At 46.8% G+C, this 22,956-nt stretch overlaps 1 long non-coding RNA gene and 2 other non-coding genes across 3 annotated transcripts; all 3 read right to left on the reverse strand.

The window, feature by feature from the left end:
* Window positions 1-8,889: 8,889 nt before the first annotated feature.
* Window positions 8,890-21,411, reverse strand: LOC119118968. Its single transcript, XR_005097035.1, has 3 exons — window positions 21,400-21,411; window positions 21,173-21,183; window positions 8,890-9,024 (listed from the first exon to the last, which is right to left on the reverse strand). It is a non-coding gene; the product is annotated as an uncharacterized LOC119118968 (long non-coding RNA).
* Window positions 18,695-18,858, reverse strand: LOC119118973. The gene has a single exon (XR_005097039.1). It is a non-coding gene; the product is annotated as a U1 spliceosomal RNA (small nuclear RNA).
* On the reverse strand, window positions 19,904-20,096 carry LOC119118975. Its single transcript, XR_005097041.1, has one exon. It is a non-coding gene; the product is annotated as a U2 spliceosomal RNA (small nuclear RNA).
* Window positions 21,412-22,956: the final 1,545 nt, after the last annotated feature.

Consider the following 22,956-nt stretch of genomic DNA (forward strand, 5'->3'; position numbering starts at 1 on the left):
GCGGAGAAAAATCACGCTGGACGCGTGAGACTCGTAACTGACAGTCATTATTGTGCACAAGCACTCAAATTCGACCTAGCCATTTGGGTGGAAAATGGCTTTGAAGGCACAAGGGGAAAACTAGTGGCCCACCATGAAGTGTGGAAGAAAATAGCTGAGTTGCAGCTAAATATGTGTCTTGATGTCGTCCACCAAAGATCTCATGTGAAAGAAGGAGCTCATTGGAGAGGGAATAATGAAGTTGATCGATACGTCCAAGAAAGAAGAATAATAGTTGTAGGGGCAGAAAACTGGGACAAAACCCCTCGCGGAAAAGTGGTCCCAGATGGAAGCGTAAGGCAGGTCGTGTCGGCAGTACATGAAGCACTAGGCCACGCGGGTCCGTTGCCTACGCGAAAAGAATTAGAAATGCTGGAACTCTGGGTCCCTGACAGGACGATTCGTGCGGTCCTGCGTGATTGTAATCTGTGCAACAAATATAACGCAGGGCGACGAGGACATCGCACGGACGGATTGACGATCAGGAGTACTGTGCCGTGGGGCTCGGTTTGTATGGACGTAGCCGGCCCCTTGGGGATATGTGGCACTAAGGGTGAGAAATACCTTGTTGTGCTTGTTGACTCAATGTCAGGACATGTCGGGCTAAAAGCAGTAAGGAAAGCCAACGCAAACAGCGTGATCAAGACACTGGAAGACGGGTGCATGTGGCTAGGAATTCCCAAAGAATTAAGAACAGACAATGGAACTCATTTCAAAAATGCCCAGGTGGACAAGTGGTGTTGTGAGCGGGGAATAATCAGAGTCTATTCGCCTCCGTACACACCACAGGCTAACGGGGTAGCAGAGAGAACCATTGGGCTGGTTAAAACCTGGCTGGGAAAAAATGCAAACGGGAAAGAATGGAGTACTAAACTACTTGATTTGGTTGCAGACCTGAACGGAAGGACTAGGGCCAGCCGGCCCTCCCCGTCCGAAGAACTCAACCAACGGCACTTTGTGTCACAGGAAGTGGGCAGGACCCAAGACGGCTCGATCCAGCATAAAGAGAAGTGTCGGTTCAGCGTTGGACAGAAGGTGTGGGTCAAGTCGAGAGACCTGAACAGCAAGACTGCAGTAAAGGCCAAGTACGACTGCTTGGACATAGTCAGTGCGGTTTTGGATGACAACACAGTACGACTGAAGAGGAAAGGAATCCAGGGAGTTGAACAGCTGAAGCCGTTACCGGCTGACCCAATTAAAACCAAGAAGTAACTTAGAAGATATATGGCAACCGACTACAGTACATTCCCGGCCTTCGTGCGCTTGGCCGCGCACAAAGGAGCGGTCATCGTAAGACGGTCGCCGTATGGGATTCAAGCCGGAAGGGCCCTAAATCTAGTGAAATTGGCCAAGAGGGGGGGCACTCCCGATGGACCGGAACATTTTCGCTGGACAAGGGTCGACGAAGCATGTGTCATTTGTTCGACACCAAATTTGTTGCCTACTAAGTGGTCAGGAGTAGGTTTCATGATGCCATCAAATATGACCCCCGACGTAAGAGACTTGGAGTTTGCCCTGAGGAACGAGGACAGGCTCCCGGTCAAAGTGCTGGATGCCATGGTGTGCCACCCTTGTCGGATCACCATCTTGGCAAGAATGGTGGTCTTTGCACAGTGGGAGACCGGACCGATCATAGATGCACGGGCTCAACAAGTGGCCACGTGTACATGCGCTTGGGACGGCGGTATACTGACATATTGCCCCATGTGTTTGGATCGCATGGCAACGGGAAAATTATTAAGAGTAGGTGAAGCACAAGGATGGCATATCACCAAGGCCATGACTCCCCTGGCAACCCTCTATCCAGTAATGGGGGGAGCAGCTTGGCCTGCTTACGATCACAAACAGGCCATGAAGAATTTATATGCAGCCCTGGGCTATTGCTGGCCCTGGACAGGGCAAGCTGGCCGGCCTGCCGGCTGTTTCACGGACAAGGCCGATGAAAGGGCCTTGTTTGCTCGGGCATCAATTATTCCAGTAGGGGGCTGCACAGCATTAGGAGACCTGCTGAACGACCCTTGGAAGCCAATCACCTGGGCCCGGGCAATAGCCCAGTTGGTGGCGTACAAGGACGCACCGTTGGTCGCAGTGGGGGCAGCCCCTACGGAGACCAACACAGTCGTGAGCAATATGTATTGCTACCGAAGTGTATTGGACATGAGTAACAAAGGATTTCAGTATGTAACGAAGAAGGGAATGTTTTGTTTAGCTCCTGGTAACAAAGTCGGATCCGGCCTTTTGGTGAATGAGGATGAGGCAGCACTGGTAGGGATTACAGTCAAAATGGCAATCATTCCCTATGAAGGAATATATTCGCTGGGAGTGACATTCGAAGCCAAACGTCTCAGCCATTTCTTCGCCATAATGGGCGCCGGAGTCCTGGTCCGGGCGATTCGCAGGGATCCAAGACAAGCGAGAGCGGAACAAGAGCAAGTCCCGATTCCGCTCAGCGGAGCAAGAGAAGAACGAGAGCAAATCCTGGTTCCTCTTCGCGAAGAAAGAGGGGAACAGGAGGCCGCAGCAGCGGCAAGGGAACCTCAAGAAACAGTTGAGGAAATGAATGACCTGGAGCCGCCAGAGAGAGGAAAACGTCAGGAGAGCCCGGAGCTGGAGTTGACGCAGGAGGGTCTGCCTCAATCGATAATAACTAAGGAAAACGACGTTGAAAAACGAGGGGCGGGAGACTTAAGGGGTTTAACCACTTCTCTCCCCAGAACTACACCAAACCAGGGGGAGAATTTAGCGAGGAGCCCAAACGCGGAAGGCGGTGGCGCAAGTCACCAAACCAGAAAGTTCCCGTCCCCCTCCCAGTGCTTGACGAAGTCATATCCGGCAGTTTGCCCCATGCCTGGCTGTAATGGGGGTGGGAACACCCGACCAGGGTCAAGTACCCACCGCTCGCTCGGAGCATGTCCGGTGTATGCGGGGACCCTTGAGGCGTGTCCTACGCCTGGATGTGATGGAAGTGGAAGCACCAGATGGGGACCGGACCGCCACCGCTCCCTCAAGACGTGTCCAATATTAGCGGTGAGGAAGCGAAGAGCCTACGAGACTAGAGGACGGGTCGACGGCCGAGAGAGCGACAGGAGCCAGAGTGAAAGAGGCTGACAGCAGGGACTGCGGAGGCCACAGGAGGAAGGCGTGCCCATCCGACTTGGATGATGTCACAGGGGAGTGGCCAGTGACGAAGGAGGGGCTGGAGGAAATCTTGTATAAACAAGAAGGAGAGGTACCAGATCTTCATTCGACCCCGAGGAGTGCTCAGCCATGAGCTACCCGCACGGAGCCAAGAGAAGGAGAACAATGAGCTTGGAGGGTGGTGGGTCACCACGTACTCTCCCGGACTGCGTGGCTGTCCTTCCTGGCTGCGACCTCGCCGACCCAGGGGTCACACACACCGAGGCAAAGGGCTGGAACAATCCGGCCTTTGGAAAGAGGGCTTTACGACGGGAAGAAGAGAAGCAAGAAATATATGTGAATAAGGAATGGATAACTTTGGAGCCAATCTATGCGAACGCAGCTTCCGGGAGGAATAATCCAGGGCCAAACCTGGATGGCACCTGGCCTGAGGTGGTTCCTCCACCGGACCACAGAGCAAGCTCAAGACCGGTGGAGAGATATGCTGTCCACCGTCAGGAGCAAGGAGTAACTTTCAGAGCGAACGATGGTTATGAGGTTCCTCGAATCTCACCTTTTTACGAAGAGCCGCTGGACCTGCTCGACTACCCTACGGTGGATTGGGACACAATTGATTGGAAGCCGACCATCTCTCCTCGGCCCGCCTTACCAAGGAGGAGGTCCCGGGCGATGGACTGGCTGGCGGCAGTACTTATTTCAGTCATTTTGGCATGCGTCCTGGTCTGCTACGCGCTTCGAATGAGTACGACCCGGAACGACCTGATGGAGATGATCAACGTCAGATATGATGGAACACAGCTTTTCAACCAGACCTGTTGGGCTGTGGAGTTTGAAAGCATCACCGTGGAATGGAACGATTCCACGGCGCCTGACATTTCTGCGCGGCAGCTTTGGACAACGATGCTACGACAACCAGGAAAGATGACCGCTTGGCCGTTCAAACCAGGGGCATTTCCGCTCCCTGGTAATCAGGAGGACAAACGGAATAAGACGAAGAGGGACATCTTGAGGGAAGTGACTCTTTTTTCCGACCAATTTGAACACGTAAATGGGACACGACATGCCAGGCACAGCATCAGTGCTTGTGATATTCGGTATTTTATGGCACCCAGAAATTATGCCAATCTGACAATAAGCTTGATTTGCAAAATGAGGCTGGAGGGGAAAATTGTTAAGAGGAATTGGATTTACAAGGAGGGGAATAAGCACGCAGAATGGTATAGTAATGCTTCGTGTGTCCCGTTGCCCGAATCTCAAGGTGGTTATTGGGAGAAGGGCAGTAGGAGGCCGGAGGAATTCTCATTCCCAGCTCCGATGAAAAACTCCACTTGCCACGGTACTTATCCCGGCTGGGAACCGTGTTGGAGTTGTTTAGATTTAGTTTGTGAGAAAACACCAAATTATTCGAACAGTAAGCGTCGGCTTACCAGGGTACGTCGAGGCCGGCCCGACGAAAGGACGTCGGCGTTTAGGGATTGCCAGAAGGTTTATAGTGGGTTAGATCCGTGTTATTTTAATGTGGGACAAATTTGCAGTGACAATTACCATGTTATAATGTGGGCGTATAAGTACCAAAAATTGATGGCCCCTGTCACAGCCTCGACAAAGACAGGGAGGATGTTCAACCCTAATAAAGGTCCGGTGGATTTTGAGTTTTGGTTGAATGAATCGTTGCCATGGCTGTGGCAGGTCGAAAGAGAAATAGCTGTGCCAGCCAGGTACCAAGGGGGACACCGGTTGTACACGTCCGCGAGACAATTATGGGTTCAGCGGGTGCCCACGCCTGACGATTTATTTACAGTGATACCGGGGGACTTTGACAAAATTGACCAATGTGTAGTGGGGAAGATTTATGTTGATCTGCATGGTAGGGACTGGACTGTTGGAAAGTCGCCAAGATGTGACCTGGATGAGATCAAACGATCCGTCTTGGGCACAAGGTGGGTTCACAACTGTACCAGTCTCTTGGCAAACAGAACAGTTAAAGGGGTGTTACAGGCATGGTCTGAGGTGGCCACAAGAATTGCCGCGAAGACGTGGTGGGGGTTTAATGGGTATGAAATGAAACAATGGTTGATACCCTGTTTAAATGTAACTACAAATTATTGGGTCCAATACCAATTTATGGCGACAGTATATTCAAAAGAAACTGATATTTGGCCCACGGGCATGTATTCCCCCTATATCTATGTGAATCCTCGGCCTTGGTCAATGACTTGTAACACTGATAAAACAAAGTGCCTAGTGGCCCTGGCTCGTGAACAATGTATTACATTGCCTAATTGGAAAGAATATTGTGCAGACAAATATCAAGACGAGAAATACAGAAGTGTGGAAGGAGCCTTGTGGGAGTTGAACTCGCCGCAGAAAACGTGGAGACGTCAGCCCTCTAGCGACCGACAGCCGTGTGAAACTTGGTTACAAAATGAAGGATTGCTTAATCTGAGTAGACCTGTGTCAATTCCATATCGGCTGCCAGCTCTAATACAGATTGCGGAAGGGCGGGCGTTTCGAAAGAGCCTTTGCGAAGGCCGACAGTTTATGGGATTTGATTGGGTAGGGCCAAATAGGATTTTTAATAATGGAACATGTTTCTCCCCCGGGGAACATTGGATCAAGTGTGGCCATGGAAAAAATATTCACGACTGTACTTGGTTTGAAAAGATCGGATCGGCACTTCAAGCGGCTAAAGACGCCGCGATAGGCGTTATTGGTGATGTAATTACTGGCGCTCTGACAGTGGTGCTGAAATCGGCCGGGGCGGGGATATTATTGGTGTTCGTTTTGATTGGGGTCGCGATCGTAGCGGGCACTGCCTTAAAAGGAAATGTCAAGAGACTTCGAACTCTGACAATTATTGGGGCGTCACTACCTACGCGAATGACACCCCTCTCAGGAGGGGGAGTCAAGATTTCTTCTTAAATAGAAGGGGTCGGGCGGTGGCCGCACATTCGGGCCAGGGAAGCTCAGTGACTGGAGATTTCGGGGAGACAAAAAGAAAATAAGAGAAAACAAGCAGAAAAGGGAAGATAAAAAAAGGAAGTAAGAGAAGTCATGGCGAGTAATGCAAGTATTTTTATTAATCCAATGGGGAGGCCCGGAGCGCTAAAAGTGAGTAATGAACCTCAATATTGGGTTTTGTTCAGCATCTGGGCGGCCTATTGCTGTTCTGGGTCATGGGACTCGCGACAAATGACTAGGCCGGTGATTTTGGTAATGGCGATTCTCAAAGTTTTGCTTTTGAGATTTTTGCACAAGATATACACGATGGGATTGGGTCTCTTTGTCGTGTATATGCACGGCCGAATATATTTGGATCCTAAAACGTCCAGAGGCATCGCGGGGATTGTGCTGCTTTGTCTTTGGATGGCTTTAGAAATAGGATCAATGTTTTGTTACTATGTCATATTTGGAGTTATCATACTAGAAGCAATATTAGTAATAGGATTGGCCGCGCATGTGCTTGGAAAAGTGTCACAACTGGACCGAAATGTTCGCTCCTCTGTCACGTGGAAAAAGCGCACGGCCAAACTAATGCTCTGGTGCACAATATGGGGGCTATTGTCAGTGTTGCTTTGGAGCGACATAGTGGACCAACTTGTGATGACGACATGGTTTTTTACATACTCGGTCTTTTTTCCTCTCCCGTCCCTTACGGATAGAGGAGGGGAGCCGAGGAGCCCCCCTATTGTGCGCCATAGGGCGGGTAGAGGGTTTATGATTTGATATATTACATTTGTGCTTCCATGTGTTCCAGATGGTGCACCGAGTTGCGGATGCACCGGAGTGCGTCCTATGCGGGGTGAACCGTATGAAATTGGCCTGGGTGATCGGAAAGGCTTATGTGGGGGACTGTTGTTACCCGGCCTGCTTTAATGTGGCTTGGCTAGTCCCAGACGGAATTTATGTAAAGGAAGGGGAGCGGTACAGCTTGGACCATCTCGGATGGGAGGGATATGCGGATTTAATGTCCACCGCAACTCTGCTCGACACATCTAGAGGGTCCCTGTCTACATGTACGGTTCTCCTCGAGGAGGCTGGGGATGCTCACGGCACCATTTGGCCCCTAACCCACATGACATGGCGCCAACAGAACGGCGCTCGATGCGTCACATCACATTCACAGTGTGGCCGCTGCTTGACCGTCAGTCCGGTTCACCGGCGGCTGTCTGCGGACTTTTACAACACCCCGCGTACAGGGCGCGACTCGCCTCAGGGGATGGAGCAGCCCAACGGAGCCCCGGTGGGACTTGTCCGGCCTGCACGTCGGGACCGCTGTTTTGGACATTGGTCCCTGAATGGGACCTTCGTTGAGTGCGGAGTACCATGCGATGAGTGCTTGGAGCGTCAAGCTCCTGACGGCATCCGTCAACGTGAGAATCCTGGCTCCAGCGGCGACATTCCCCCCATTTCACAGGCTGGCTCCCCGCCGGGAGCTCCGTCTGTGTCTGAGGACGACGTCGAGGCTCGCGATTGGCGCGGAGATGAGGCGGACGATGAGAATGACGCCGCGAGTACTGCCACAGGGATTTCGACACCTCCGCTGCTGAGAGTCCTCACGTTGGAAGCTCGGAGGGACGACGACGACCCTTCTGATCGCTTGACCCGCCTGATCAACGCCCTTGCAGAGATCGCCAGACAGGGGGATGGGACGACGACCTGCCCTACATCTACAACCGCTGAGGTTGTGAATATTTCCGACGATGAAATGACTGATTAGCTCATGAAGTGGGTTGTGGACGGGGTGATTTATTACCTGCTTCTCAATCCAAGGGGGCCGTGTCATGTAACATGGAGTGGGGGGGGAAACAAATGGTGCATAAAGTGAGTATGGATTGCTCCCAGTAATAAATTGGCGGGGCTGACATTCCAAATTTTAACAGCAGATGGTGCAAAATTAAGTGGGGGAATATTGAATGAATTGGCAAAGCTGAAATTCCAAAATTCTCCAAAAGATGGAGCCAAACCGGTGCAGGAGACCAAAGAGAAAGAGGGGTCGGATTATGGGTCACACATGGAAGCACAAAAATGGTTTTTATTTGTATTTTTATTTTACTTGCTTGGCTAACATATATTCTGTAACCGCTTAAAGCAATATTATCACAGAATTAGGCTAAGCTGCCCACCCATATAAAAATAGGGGTGTGTCAAAGATTGTTGGAAAGGGAAGAACAAATGAGTTTTAATTTTATTTTATTTTTTATTTTTTTTTATTTTTCTTTGCTTGGCTGAAATATATTCTGTAACAGCATCAAGCAATATTATCACACAATTAGGAAAAGAGGCCCACCACGAGTGGTGTGTTAAAAAAGGTTAAAACATAAATTCAAGGGCTTTGATTTCTGATTTAAATGGTTGAGTAAAAAGTGTACTTTGAAATATTGGTTTTATGAAAGGAGAAGTAAAGAAAAGAGGAAATAAGGTGCTTGCCGGGGTTTCTACAGATTTTTGGTGGAAAGGGAGTGGGGTGGAACCAGCTGCTCAAACCGCAAGGTTATGACTCATAACTTATGAGCGTGGGAAACTGGACAGTATAGAGGCCAGCGGACACCTGCTCAAACCGCAAGGTTGTGACTCATAGCCTATGAGCGTGGGAAGCTGGACATTATAGACATTATAGAAGACAGTATAGAAAAAAGGGGGGGGGGGGCCAGAGAGGTCTATAAAAAGGTCACCTTGGACATCTGCGGGGCTCTCTCCCGGACCGCGTTCATACGTGAAGAAGCCCGTATGAGTTTCAAGACTTTTTCTACAGCCTTCAAGAGCCTTGTGTGAGACGCAAGATCGCTGGCCTGGATTAACTTGGATTTACTCAAAGAATTGGACTGGACAACTTTGCATGAGAAACTAGGTGAGGGGAGACTTCTTCTGTATGTACGCAAGCGGAGGAGACAGTCATCGGGTAGTCTGTCCTCACGGGGCCTAACTAGTTTCCAAATTGGATTTTAGAAATAAAATCGAACTGATCACTCGACTTTATTTCCACCAAAAAGAAAATAACACCCAATTGGTAGCTACCTTTTCCCTCTTTTCTGATTTTTGTTTTGCAATCAAAAGTGCTCCGGGATTGAATGATTTTATTTGCAAGTGTATCAGTGAGTGGGATTGTTCAGTTTTTGGAGGATTGAGATTTGTAATTCTATTTCATGCTTCTTAAATAAATGTGTTTTATATACTCATTTAATTCGTGGTGCGCTAATTTGTATGCAATTAATTGTTTGAGGTTGGGTTGATAACTCAGTTTATAAATAGGAGATTATTATGGTATGCAAACATACCATAATAAATAACAATAAGGAAGGTTTTCAAATTCGACTTTTCGGATTAGTGTTAGAGCTATAATTAGTAAATGTCCTTCGGGCAAGAGCCCGTTCCTGTTTTTTCGGGCCGCGTCAGAGGCTACTTTGAATGATTTTGAGGGACTAATTTGCCTTCAAAATAAATTGCAAGATAATAATAATCCGATTAAATCATTTTCAATCGTATTAAGTAAAATATTATTTTGTTGGAAACAATCGAATCGGTGGAAGCACTCTCACGGTTAAGTGTTTAAATATATCATGCTAAAATTAGTGATTTAATGCATTAAATCCATTCTCACACACTATCATTGACATACTTCCGCAAATGGGACTTTCTTCGGAGAAATAGGAAGTAAGCTTGTTACTTCCTCAAACCAAGTAGAGCGAGGCCATATCAAAAGTTATTTCGACAAAACTAGCGCTAGAGGGTGCGCTAGACCAACGAATCCTTGAGGTCTTATCAAAGACATCTAAACAATATCCGTAACGTAATACCAGCATCAAACAACCGAAGGGAGCCATCATTACGGCGCGGTCATATTGACGACTCGCCTCGAATAGAGTTACTCGGCTCGCGCGTCGGATGACTTAAAAAGGATTGGCGTCGTAAAGAAATTAGATTGATTCTGGTAGAATTAATTTAACTCGGGTGGTCAGCTACGGACGAGTCCCTTCACCCCCGGCTTATTGAACCCGTTACAGGGGAGCCGGTGCCACTTTAATAAAGTGCGCGTTTGACATGGTCCAACGTAAGACTGTTTAGGGTGAATAAAAATAACTGCAACAAGTTTATTCTGCTATTAACCAGATTCAAACTGGGATTGCAGCCGCCTCAATGCTATATTATGGCCAATATGCAGTTGCATGTTTAGGGTCTTTTCTCTAGGATCTTCAGCCACGACACCCAGGCAGACCATGAAAGAATGTTGATGTTAAAATGTTGGTGGAACTATCCAATAACTACGCAGATCCGATGATCCCTAAGACTTGAGATGAGACAAAATTGAAAAGGCTATTTGTTGACAGTGTCTGTGAGTTACTTCAACCCAAAAGTTCACATAAATTACACATAGCTAATGTTGACCACAAAATGGCATGTGAGCTGGCCAGGAGTCCTGGAATCTTCTGATCTGTAGACAGTATATATATATACTGTATATATATGTATATATAAAATATTTCTGACACGTAACCGGTCCGTGGTGCAAAACAGGTTGGGGACCACTGATTTAGTAGAAGGTGGCTACAGATAAAACTTTGAGTTTATTTTGAAAAACTTACAGGTCACTCACTTAAGTTCAAACGCACGCACAACCAATGCAGCTATATAATAACTCTGCTGCAAACATAGGTTAACGCACTTGGGTTGATAACTGAACCCTGGTCTTTCACACGACAAGCAGAGATACTATCCACGATACTAACGAGGAACATGCCCTGTGTTAGGGCAAGATGGACTGCTTGGCGGGAGAAAGGAAAGGGAGGGGGCAGAAAGGGGAACGCTCACGGGACACATGCGCGTATAACTATTATGTGGATTTTAATCATCTGTAAACGTTATTAAAACAGTACTGAAATGGGGCAATCTGCTGGTCTGGTTCGTATATGCCTGCCTTCAAGTTTAGAGGGCACTACCTTTAGGGGGCGCATTAGAGGTTAGGGTTAAAGGTGAAGGGGTTACCGTTAGCGAGTTAGCAGGTTAGGGGTTAATTGTTAGGGTTTGGTTATTGTTAGGGTTTTAGAGTTAGCGTTAGGGCTTGAAGTTAGGGAATTAGGAGCCTTAGGCCAACCAGATTCCATTTATTCCATTAATCACTGACATTCAGTCTTCAGATCCATGTCACATGGGCTACCAATCGGAATGTAACGGGGTCAACTGGTCTACTATTAGATAGATTAGATTAGATAATCCTTTATTATTCCCTCAATGGGGAAACTCCTGTGTTAGCAGCAGTACACTTAACATATACACACACACACACACACACACACACACACACACACACACACACACACACGCATGCGGGGGAGGGGGTAAAAGATTAAAAAAGTAAAAGATATATATAATTAAAAAATATGGACAATACATACACAATACATAATATACAGTGGAGATAAAAAAATATTAGATAGAAAAATAGTAAAACTGCAAAAAAGCAGGTAAGAAGAGTGTGAGGTAGACAGATATTGCACATATGATTGCACATATGGTTATTGCATGTTATTATTGCATGTTATTATTGTCCGTTAGCTACAGTGATCGGCCTGGTTGTACAGTCTGATGGCAGCAGGGAGGAAGGACCTGCGATGCCTCTCGGTGGTGCATCGTGGGTGACGAAGCCGGTCACTGATGGAGCTCTCCAGGGCTCTGACAGTCTCATGAAGGGGGTGGGAGACATTGTCCATGATGGAGGACAGCTTAGCCACCATCCTCCTCTCCCCCACCACCTCCACCCGGTCCAGACTGCAGCCCAGGACAGAGCCGGCTTTCTTCACCACCTTGTCCAGTCTCTTCTTCTCCGCTGCAGTGATGCCGCTGCTCCAGCAGACCACCCCATAAAAAATGGCGGACGCCACCACAGAGTCGTAGAAGGTCCTCAGGAGGCCGTCCCTCACTCCGAAGGACCTCAGTCTGCGCAGCAGGTGGAGTCTGCTTTGGCCCTTCTTGTATAGGGCCTGAGTGTTGACAGTCCAGTCCAGTTTATTGTTCAGGTGAACACCCAGGTACTTGTAAGAGTCCACAATCTCTATGTCCGTTCCCTGGTTGTTCACCGGCGAGGGGGGGGACTTTGCGCCGGCGGAAGTCCGCCACCAGCTCCTTTGTTTTTCCAGAGTTAATCTGGAGCCGGTTCCGCTGGCACCAGTCCACGAATCTGTGATTCAGTTCTCGGTACTCCGTCTCGTCTCCGTTGTTAATGAGACCGACGATGGCGGAGTTGTCCGAGAACTTCTGGAGGTGGCAGTTTGATGTGTGGTGGGTGAAGTCAGCTGTGTAGATGGTGAAGAGGAGGGGGTCCAGGACGGTAAAAAGCCTTAAAACAAAACGAAGAAGAAAATGACGTAACTTCCCGTTCGCGAACGAGTCGTGTATTGCATTTGCCGTTCACCAACGAACGAATCTGTGAGTGAACGGATCACTCATTGAGTGAATCACTCAGTGAGTGAATCACTCACTGAGTGATTCGCATTTCCAGTTCATCGTGAGAACGGATCAGTGAGGGAACGAATCCTGACTTTCCCGTTTGCAAACGAGTCATTGGGTTAACTGCCTTTCCGTGCATCAACGGATCAGTCAGTGAACGTGTTGCGTCTCCTAGCGTGAACTATGTAAGCCAGAATGTAGATTTACGATTTACTTATAGTAGGTTTTAAATGACGTGTATGCAAACAAAATGCCTAAATGCTATTATCTAATATATCGACTGTAGTTTCACATTAGATTGGTTTGAGATGTACTTTTATTATCATTATTATTATTATTATTATTATAAACATTTATGTTATAACTTGTCTGGTGTTTTATTCCTTGTTTTTATATTCGCCATTCAAAACATAAAAATCTGACATTTGGTTAACTGCTTTATATGACAATATGTATGTTTTACGTTGCTATATGAGTTGGTGTCCCCCAAAATAACAAACGTCGGCATAACGGTTTTTTTCCAACCTTTTCTTCAAACACAAACACATTCGGTATAATAACACCATCAACTACAAGCCAACAAATACAAAATTGAAACATCAATGTCGGCATAACGTGTGTCGGCTTGCAATAGCATAGCAGCAATGCTGTCTGTCACTCACTCACTCACTCGTGAAGACCAATCAGCAGCGCCAGCGAGCGTTAGATGGAGGAGGGACTTCACGCGTCAGTGACGTAACTTCCCGTTCACGAACGAGTCGTGAATTGCATTTGCCGTTCACCAACGAACGAATCTGTGAGTGAACAAATCACTCACTGAGTGAATCACTCACTGAGTGAATCACTCACTGAGTGAATCACTCACTGAGTGAATCACTCACTGAGTGAATCACTGAGTGATTCGCATTTCCAGTTCACCACGAGAACGGATCAGTGAGGGAACGAATCCTGGCTTTCCCGTTCGCGAACGAGTCAATGGGTGAACTGCCTTCCCGTGCATCAACGGATCAGTCAGTGAACGTGTTGCGTCTCATGGCGTGAACATTTCAGTGGGTGAAATGTAGAAGTGTAGATTTACGTTTTGCCATGGAAAGACTGAAACACCACGTCTTTTGTGCTCGTTTTCCCCAAGCTAATGGCTAGTGTGCAAGCGCATGAAGAGACTGCCGGCCGGCCAGCAGACCCCATCTTCAACTTTATTCCATGAAGGGATGCGCCGGTCTGCAACAGCTGGGAGACTATGTTTTTAAATAACATGTTTATGCATATATACGCCAAAATATTGTTCTCCAATCTATCTACTGCAATTTCACATTAAATTGCTGGTTTGAATTTGTATTTTAAAACTTGTCTGGCGTTCGAGTGTTTTATTCCTTGGTTTTATTTTTGCGCATGAAAACGTAAAATGTAAGTCCCAACATTGTAAAAATGAAAACAAAACATACAGGGCGTGTTTTCACGCTGTGTTGGTGTCCCCCAAAATAATAAATGAAGGTTTGTGCGTCTTCCACATCAAATACAGGACAGCAAAATAAGTCAAATCGCCGCGGTTGCGCACAAAAAGGGAGAGCGTTATGGTGGTCCGTTGTCGGAGAATGGGAGGGCTTTACCTTATAGGGTAATGTTTGGGGGTGGGGGAAGGGTTAAAGCACCCCGTCACCTGGATCAAACTAAATCCTTTTCCGGGCAGGGGGAGAGAGTAGGTGCTTGAATTACAGCACGATGTTTACAAACACAAGCCTACCCCCCTCTCCCTCCTGTTAATTGTATAACCCCATGACCCCCTCATCACTTTGTTGTTGTTGTAAGTTTTTTCTTTTGCTGAAGTTATCAGAAGACAAGATGAGTGAGTCAAGAAAAAGAAGTGCCGTGTGGACCCAATTTAATAACATTTCTGATAAAGCTGCAGCATGCAATATTTGCAAAGCAAAGATTTCAACAAAAGGTGGATCTACAGCCAATCTTCTGCGCCACTTAAGAAGTCAGCATCCAACTGTCCAGCTGCAAGAGGTGAGAGAAGACCTTCGCCTGACTGAAGCTACTACCAGCACTGCTAAAGTAAGCACTGTTCAAGCCAGACAAACCAGACTTACTCATTTTATTTCAAGGCCAATTGACCCACTTGGGCAAAAGGCCTTGGATGAAATACTTGCTAAAATGATTGCAAGGGATTTTCAACCCTACTCCATAGTGGAAGACCCTGGATTTCGGCAATTTACAAAGGCACTGAATTCAAACTGTATTCTACCTAGCAGAAAAACCTTGTCAAATACAGTCATCCCTGATTTGCACAAGAGAACCGTCGAAAAAATGAAGGACAGGGTGTGTGTTTGACCGCTGACTGCTGGACATCGAGGACCACAACATCATTTATGTCAGTGACATGCCATTTCATTGACAATTATGAGATGGTCTCTGTCCTGCTGGAATGTTTTGAAATGAGTGAGAGACACACAGCCAACCACCTATCGAAGCAGCTCGTAAGAGTTGCAAGGGAACGGGACATTTCAGACAAGATATGTGCCTGTGTATCTGATAATGGTGCAAATGTAGTAAAAGCAATTCAGATCACAGGTTATCCTCACCTTTTCTGCTTTGCCCACACCCTCAATTTAATTGTCGATAGTGGCATGATTGCAATAAAAGAAACGATGGAAAAAGTAAAGGCAATTGTTGAATATATGCACAAAAGCACAGTTGCCGCTCAAAAACTGCGAGCCACCCAAAAACAGTTAGGCTTGCCAGAAGCTCGCTTGAAGCAAGACTGCCCCACAAGGTGGAATTCAACATTGTACATGATCCAAAGTACTCTTGTGAACAAAGATGCAATAATTACAACTTTAGCACTTACAAATCCAAAATTGTCACTCCTAACACCAGAGGAATGGGAGGGAATAAAGCAGGCCTGTAACATTTTGAAGCCCTTCGAAGAAGTCACCAGGGAATTATGTGGCCAGAGGTACATATGTGCATGATCGTATTTTCGAAGTGTAATTTTGCCCTTAATTTTAAAGGCTTTGCTTTCAGTGTCCCTTTAAAATAAAAAATAATCAGAAAGAAAAAAACATTTGCCTTTTGTAGTTTTCAAGCAAATGTACTAATCATTACTGCTAATGCTAAACATTTCATATGCACCAACAACATGCATTCATATGATCATTGTTGTTATCAGAGTCAAACCTTTTTTTCCCTTGTCTCAGATACTATGTTACTGCATCAAAGGTGATTCTTCTTGCGAGAGGATTACAGAAGATAATCACAAATAAATAAAGAATTGCAAACATGACGGCGCCTGTGACAGCCATGGTGGAGACGATTGCGAGACAAATGTCAAACAGGTTCCACAAGATTGAGGCACATGTTTTGCTATCTGAAGAGGCAGCACTGGACCCAAGGTTCAAAAAGAAGGCCTTCGGCAGGGAGGAGGATCCCGATAGGACCTACCAGCATCTTAGCAATGCTGCTGCTAAGGTGAACCTTCCCAACCAGCAAGCTGAAGGAGAAGCAGAAGAAACAGCACAGCCTCAGAGTTCCGGGCAGGACAGCCAAATCTGGCAGGAATTTGACCAGCGGGTCTCAGGACTTGTGAGCAGCTGTCGTAATGCATTAACGGATTCAATGCTGGAGGTGCGTGCTTTTGTGGAAGAGCCCCTTATAAGTAGAGGTTCAAACCCCCTCTCTTGGTGGCAAAGTAGAGGTGTGGTTTATCCAAGACTTTCTCATGTGATGAAAAAGAGACTCTGCATTGTGGCTACATCTGTCCCGTCTGAGAGGATTTTCCGCAAGATGGGGCAGATATTATCAGAGAGATGAAATTGACTGAGTTCATCAAAAGTTAGTCAGCTTGTATTTTTGAATGCAAATCTGAAGTAAGAGCAAAAGAAAGTACAATGCATAGGACATTTTTACTTGACTTTGTTTGACTGTTTTGGTGTGTTTGCTTTGTTGATAACTGGATTTTTTGGGTCACTTTTTGGGGAATTTCTACCTCTTAGTGAAGTATTATTTTGCACAATTTTGGTGTGTTTGCTTGTTTGGTTACTGATTTTTTTTTGTCCCTTTTTTTAAAATGTCTACCTCTTAGTAAAGTATTATTTTGCACAATTTTGGTGTGTTTGCTTGTTTGGTTACTGTATTTTTTTAAACACTTTTCTAGCTCTTAGCGTTGTATTATTTTGCACAAAAATTATTTTGTATTGGACTTTTGCTTTAAAGTCTTTGTTTCAGTATCTTTTTATGTATTTCCGTATTTTATACACCTCGCCGTGAAACAAAACGAAGAAAATGATGTAACTTCCCGTTCACGAACGAGTCATGAATTTATTATTATCCATCAGTCAGTGAATATGTTGCGTCTCCTGACGTGAACTGTGCAAGCCAGAATGTAGATTTACGATTTACTTATAGTAGGTTTTAAATAACGTGAATGCATATATATGCCTAAATATTGTTATCTAATATATCGACTGCAGTTTCACATTAGATTGCTGGTTTGAGACGTACTTTTATTATTATTATTATTATTACTATTATTTTAATGAACATTTATGTTATAACTTTTCTGGTGTTTTATTTCTTGTTTTTATATTCGCCAATCAAAACATAAAAATCAGACATTTGCTTAACTGCTTAAATTAACAAATGTCGGCATAACGGTTTTTTTTTTTCAACCTTTTATTCAAACACAAACACATTCGATATAATACCATCAACTACAAGCCAACAAATACAAAATTAAAACATCAACGTCGGCATAAAGTGTGTCGGCTGGCAATGGCATAGCGGCAATGCTGTCTGTCACTCACTCGTGAATCTTCGCGAACGACCAATCAGCAGCGCCAGCGAGCGTTAGATGGAGGAGGGACTTTACGAGTCAGTGACGTAATTTCCCGTTCACGAACAAATAAGTGACGCAACTTCTCGTTCACGACCGGGTGAGAGACTGTTGCCAACGGATCAGTGTGTAGGTGTTGTATTATAGAAAGAAATGTGTCAATTACCCGAGCCAATTATTATTATATATAGGTTCTGTAGTTGTATTGTTTGATGTGTATGGGTTGTTGCCACTGGATGTTATAAAAAAAAAAAAAAAAAAGCCGTATCAGTGTGTGTGTGTGTGTGGGGGGGGGGGGGGGGGGAGAGAGAGATTCATTGAACGATTCGTTTGAACGAATCCTTTGAGTGAACTGATTCTAAGGATTCAGTTCACCTAAAAGAACTGGAATGCACATCACTAGTGGTAATTACATAGTATTTTGCATTTACTAATTTGTTACATACAGTTTAGCAAGCAAATGCACAGTTCCAGAGTACAATTAATAACATGTGTTTTGTTTTGTCGTTTAATGTGGGTTTGTCCGCCAGTTTTGTGTGTTCGTCTCGTCGTACCGGGTTGTGCTTCAAGTGCGGCGGGCTGGTTCTGCTCGACATCGGCGAAAGCGAGTTTTGTGGCGACCTGAACTTTGAAGCGGGGACATTAAAGGCGCTCGGTCTGCGCCGTCCTGGAGCGTCGCCGGACTCGCCTGCTATTCTTCCCCCGGTTGGGCGTCCGGGCCTGGCTGGCGGCCACCCCAGCTCGCCCGTCCGTGCCTTCCATTCTTCTGGCGGACGTTCGATCGCTGGACATCAACATGCCTGCTGAGTTCTGCGGACCGGACAGTGCGTAGCTGCTGTGCGTCTGGAGCGGATGGCGCGCTATCGGGCGGACCGGGCCATTGTACGAGGGGGAACATCGCGTGGAGGTGGACTGTGCGTCTACATCCGTGAAGAATGGTGCCGGGACTTTGTTGTGGGATGCCAGCACTGCTCGCCACTGGCGAAGTTTGTGATCTCCGGGCTGTTGGGGTCCTGAACTCTCTCCCCGTTGTTTTACTTGTGTGTTAATCGTGTGCTGTGTCTCGTCACCGTGGGATAGGGGGAACGGTATTTCGGTTTCTTTGTGTGTCCTAGCATGAAGAAATTGACAATAAAGCTGATTCTGATTCTGAACATGCTCAAAACCGTTCAGTGTGTGACAGCACCTAAACTCCATGTGCGTACTACTGCGCTTACTTTTTGCTTTAAACAGTAAAACCAGGGGAGAGCGCGGACGCAGTCCCCCACTACCAGAAATTATGCAGTCGAGATTCCCACATTCGGAGAATTCGCAGAGGTCAGCACAACCGGAGTGTAATGGCTGAGCCTCTCCCTGGGTGAACCACCTTCTTGATCACGGCGTCTCCCCTGCCAGGTAAGTATGAATTGGATCAGTTACCCGGCCGCCGTCTTTACCGCACACGCCATCTTCAGTCACGGGCTTAATTTCGCCAAACGTGTGGCACACATACACACTCAGTGGATGAAACAGGATTTGTAGAACTTTTTATATAGTACCTTTAGTCATTACAAAACCAAAGCATGATAAATTAAGTAAAAAATAGATTAAAAAAGACGACCATCATGCTTTGCTTCTTTTCCTACCCTTAATTGCCCCTACACCCGCGCCTTTGTTCACCTCCTTTTTCTTAGAGTCGCCATCTAGTGGTGATGGCAGCAACCCAACAAAATAAAGTGAAATAATATATCTGCAAAAACATGCCCATCACGCATTGCCTCTTTTAACCTGAGAACCCTAAAACTATGAATTTGTATTTATTGAAAACCTCCAGGGCAGCTCGGTGGTGCACTGGGTAGCACGTCCGCCTCACAGTTAGGAGGGTGCGGGTTCGATTCCACCTCCGGCCCTCCCTGTGTGGAGTTTGCATGTTCTCCCCGGGCCCGCGTGGGTTTTCTCCGGGCACTCCGGTTTCCTCCCACGTCCCAAAAACATGCTTGGTAGGCCGATTGGCGACTCCAAATTGTCCCTAGGTGTGAGTGCGAGTGCAAATGGTTGTTTGTCTCTGTGTGCCCTGCGATCGGCTGGCAACCGGTTCAGGGTGTCCCCCGCCTACTGCCCGATGACGGCTGGGATAGGCTCCAGCACTCCCGCGACCCCCGTGGGGACTAAGCGGTTCAGAAAATGGATGGATGGATGGAAGTTTTGAAAACGACATTTTCTTGAAAATTTGAGAATAAGAATTGTAATTAAAATTCTTGAAACAATGATAGGAAAATCTCAAGCAAAGAAACACATTTTAATTATATTTTAGAACGGTTACGTAAATTCTTGCTGCCTCTCAAGCCGAAACGTCTTACATTTAGATCAGACCCCATCAAGTCATAATTGACAGCTTAACCCTGTAAGAATGAAGCGAATGGATTGAAATGGTTTTCTTACATATTGAACTGTTGATTTGACCAGGAGAGGGGGTGCACCGTGCCTGGAGATACTGCTATATCAAGTCGATGCGTGGAGTGGACGGGGCAAGCCCCTTTTCCAAATCCCTATTCCAAATAAATCAATTAAATATGTGGTCCCCAGATGGGGGACGTATCAGCTATTAAACTGATAAGAACAGATACTACACTTGATCTTAGCCAAAAGGCCGAGAAGCGATAACCCGAAATGGCTCTGAGGCAACGACTTAAATAAAAAGACTACCAATTCAAGTTACGGTTGCATGTATCAACTGATGCTAATGCCACATATGACCCCTGTGAATTCCCCAAATGTGGGAATCTCGACTCCATAATTTCTGCTAGTGGGGGATTGCGTTCTTTCTGTTTAAAACAAAACTTTTGCGCAGTAGTACGCACATGGAGTTTAGGTCTACAGTGCTGTGACACACTGAACGCTTTTGAGTAGTGATGGACACATGAGGCTTCCTTGGTGTAACTGCCGAAGTCGAAGCAGTTGTGTCTTTCGCCGCTGGGCGGAGCTGTTGTGGCTCTGGCGAAGCTTCAAGTTTTGCATGGTGTGCAAATTATTTTTGTGTGAATTTATTTTTGTTCCTTGTTATTTGTATATAGTTTGTAGCACTGTCTTGTTGATATTAAGTTGCGATAGAAACCGGTGGTAAGTTAGACTTCGAGGGCACTTCCTGTTTCCGGGAAAGAAGCGGGAAGGTGACGTGATGCAACAGCGCAATAGTTAAGGGCCGACCTAGGATGCGTCATCGCGAAGCTACTAAGTCAAAACAGTAAAGTACCCGGTTGTTCACTGGCAGGCCAAAATATGTGTTGTCACCAGTTCTACGGTGTGGCTGTGATGTCAATGAATTAAGATCACAGTAAACATCTGTAACAAAGAACTCTCGTCTCTTTAGTGAAGAAACTGGCACACTTGGGATTTGAGGCTTTCCCACCAAACGGTTTGCAAATAGGTTCATTTCTCGAGGCTTCAGGTGCACACAACCCCTCCTGCTGGTCAAAAGGAGTAATTTATTCCATTAATGAGAATTACATTCACCTTTATATTTTGCTTCATGCAGCCTGATCAAAATGAATAAAACTTCTCTCTGTATGTGCATTCACGTGTAACATTGAAGGAGGTGGACGTGTGTTTCAATATGTAAATAAATACCATCATTGTCTATTAAGAAACTAAAAGTTGATGGAGCACATTTTGTTTTGAAGGGCTGCTGTGTTTTAACAAGGAAAGACTGATGTGCTTATGGATGAAGATGACTTGTACTTGTGATTGTGCTTGTGAACAGTAAAGGTTCAAGATTCAAGAATTTTTATTTGCCATGTTTGAGCGTGCCAAACAAGGAATTTGACTTCGGTACATCACAGCCTCTGTTCAACATTTTGGTAACTAACAACACTCAGGACGTGTGAAAAATGACAAATATTCTCCCAGGAGGGCAACGAAAAACTCAAAACTCCAACTAGGGCAAATGAGAAACCTTGAGAAGAGACCACAGATGGGAGGGTCCCTCTTCCAGGATGACCAGGCTGCAATGGATGCAGAGAGGACACAGTACAAATAGTGTAGACAATTCAAAAAAAGGTGTGGAGAGCGGGATGTTATTGCACAGCAATGACTCTGAGACTCTAAGAGTGGTGTGAGTTCATCAGAGCAACAACCTGGGGGAAGAAGCTGTCTCTGTGTCTGCTGGTTTGGGCGTACAGAGCTCTATAACGCCGTCCGGAGGGGAGTAGTTCAAACAGACTGCAATCTGGGTGAGAAGGGTCTATAGAGATGTTACTTGCACGTTTCCTGGTCCTGGACAGGTACAAGTCTTGGATAGATGGGAGGTTGATTCCAATGATCTTTTCTGCAGTCCTGACTGTCTGTTGCAGTCTGTGCTTGTCTTGTTAGGAGGCCGATCCAAACCAGACAGTGATGGAGGTGCAGAGGACAGACTGGATGACGGCAGTGTAGAAGGTCTTCCCGCAGCAGGTTGAACTTCTTGAGCTGTCTCGGGAAGTACAGCCTCTGCTGGGCCTTCTTCCGGACAGAGTCTATGTGGCCGGTCCATTTCAGGTCCCGAGAGATTGTGGTTCCCAGGAACTTGAAGGTGTCTGTGGAGAGAATAGTATTACTGCGGATAGTGAGGGGTGAAAGTGGTGAAGGGTCTCGCCTGAAGTCCACTGTCATCTCCACGGTCTTGAGCGGGTTCAGCTCCAGGTGGTTTTGGCTGCTCGTGGACCAGCCGCTCCACCTCCTGTCTGTACGCAGTCTCGTCACCGTCCCGGATCAGTCCGATGAGAGTGGTGTCGTCCGCATACTTCAGGAGCTTCACAGGAGAGTCACCTGAGGAGAAATTGTTGGTGTAGAGAGAGAAGAGCAGTGGGGAGAGGACGCACCCCTGAGGGGCGCCAGTATTGGTGGTCCGGGTGTCGGATGTGATGCTCCCCAGCCTCACACTGTTGGCCAGGAAGCTGGTGATCCACTGACAGGTGGAGGCAGGCACCGCGAGCTGGATGAGCTTCTGTTGGAGGACGCCAGGAGCGATGGTGTTGAACGCCGAGCTGAAGTCCACAAACAGGATCCTGGCGTACGTTCCTGGGGTGTGCAGGTGGTGCAGGATGTAGTGCAGTCCCATGTTGACCGCATCATCCACCGACCTGTTTGCCCGGTAGGCAAACTGGAGGGGGTCAAGCAGGGGGCCCGTGACATCCTTCAGGTGGTTCAACACTAACCTCTCCAAAGATTTCATGACCACAGATGTCAGAGCGACAGGTCTATAGTCATTCAAACCTGTGATGGCGGGCTTCTTGGCCACCGGAACGATGGTGGAGCTCTTGAAGCACGAGGGCACCTCACACAGCTCAAGGGAACGGTTGAAGATCCGTGCAAAGGTGGGTGCCAGCTGTTCAGCACAGACTTTCAAGCAGGACGGTGACATGGCGTCTGGGCCCGGTGCCTTCCTGATCTTTGGTCTCCGGAACATCTGCCGCACTTCCTCCTCGCGGATCTGGAGTGCGGGCGCGGCCTCTGCAAGAGAAAGAGTAGGTGACAACGGTGATGGA

Source organism: Syngnathus acus, unplaced genomic scaffold (assembly GCF_901709675.1).
Source record: "Syngnathus acus unplaced genomic scaffold, fSynAcu1.2, whole genome shotgun sequence".
Classification (NCBI taxonomy): Eukaryota; Metazoa; Chordata; class Actinopteri; order Syngnathiformes; family Syngnathidae; genus Syngnathus; species Syngnathus acus.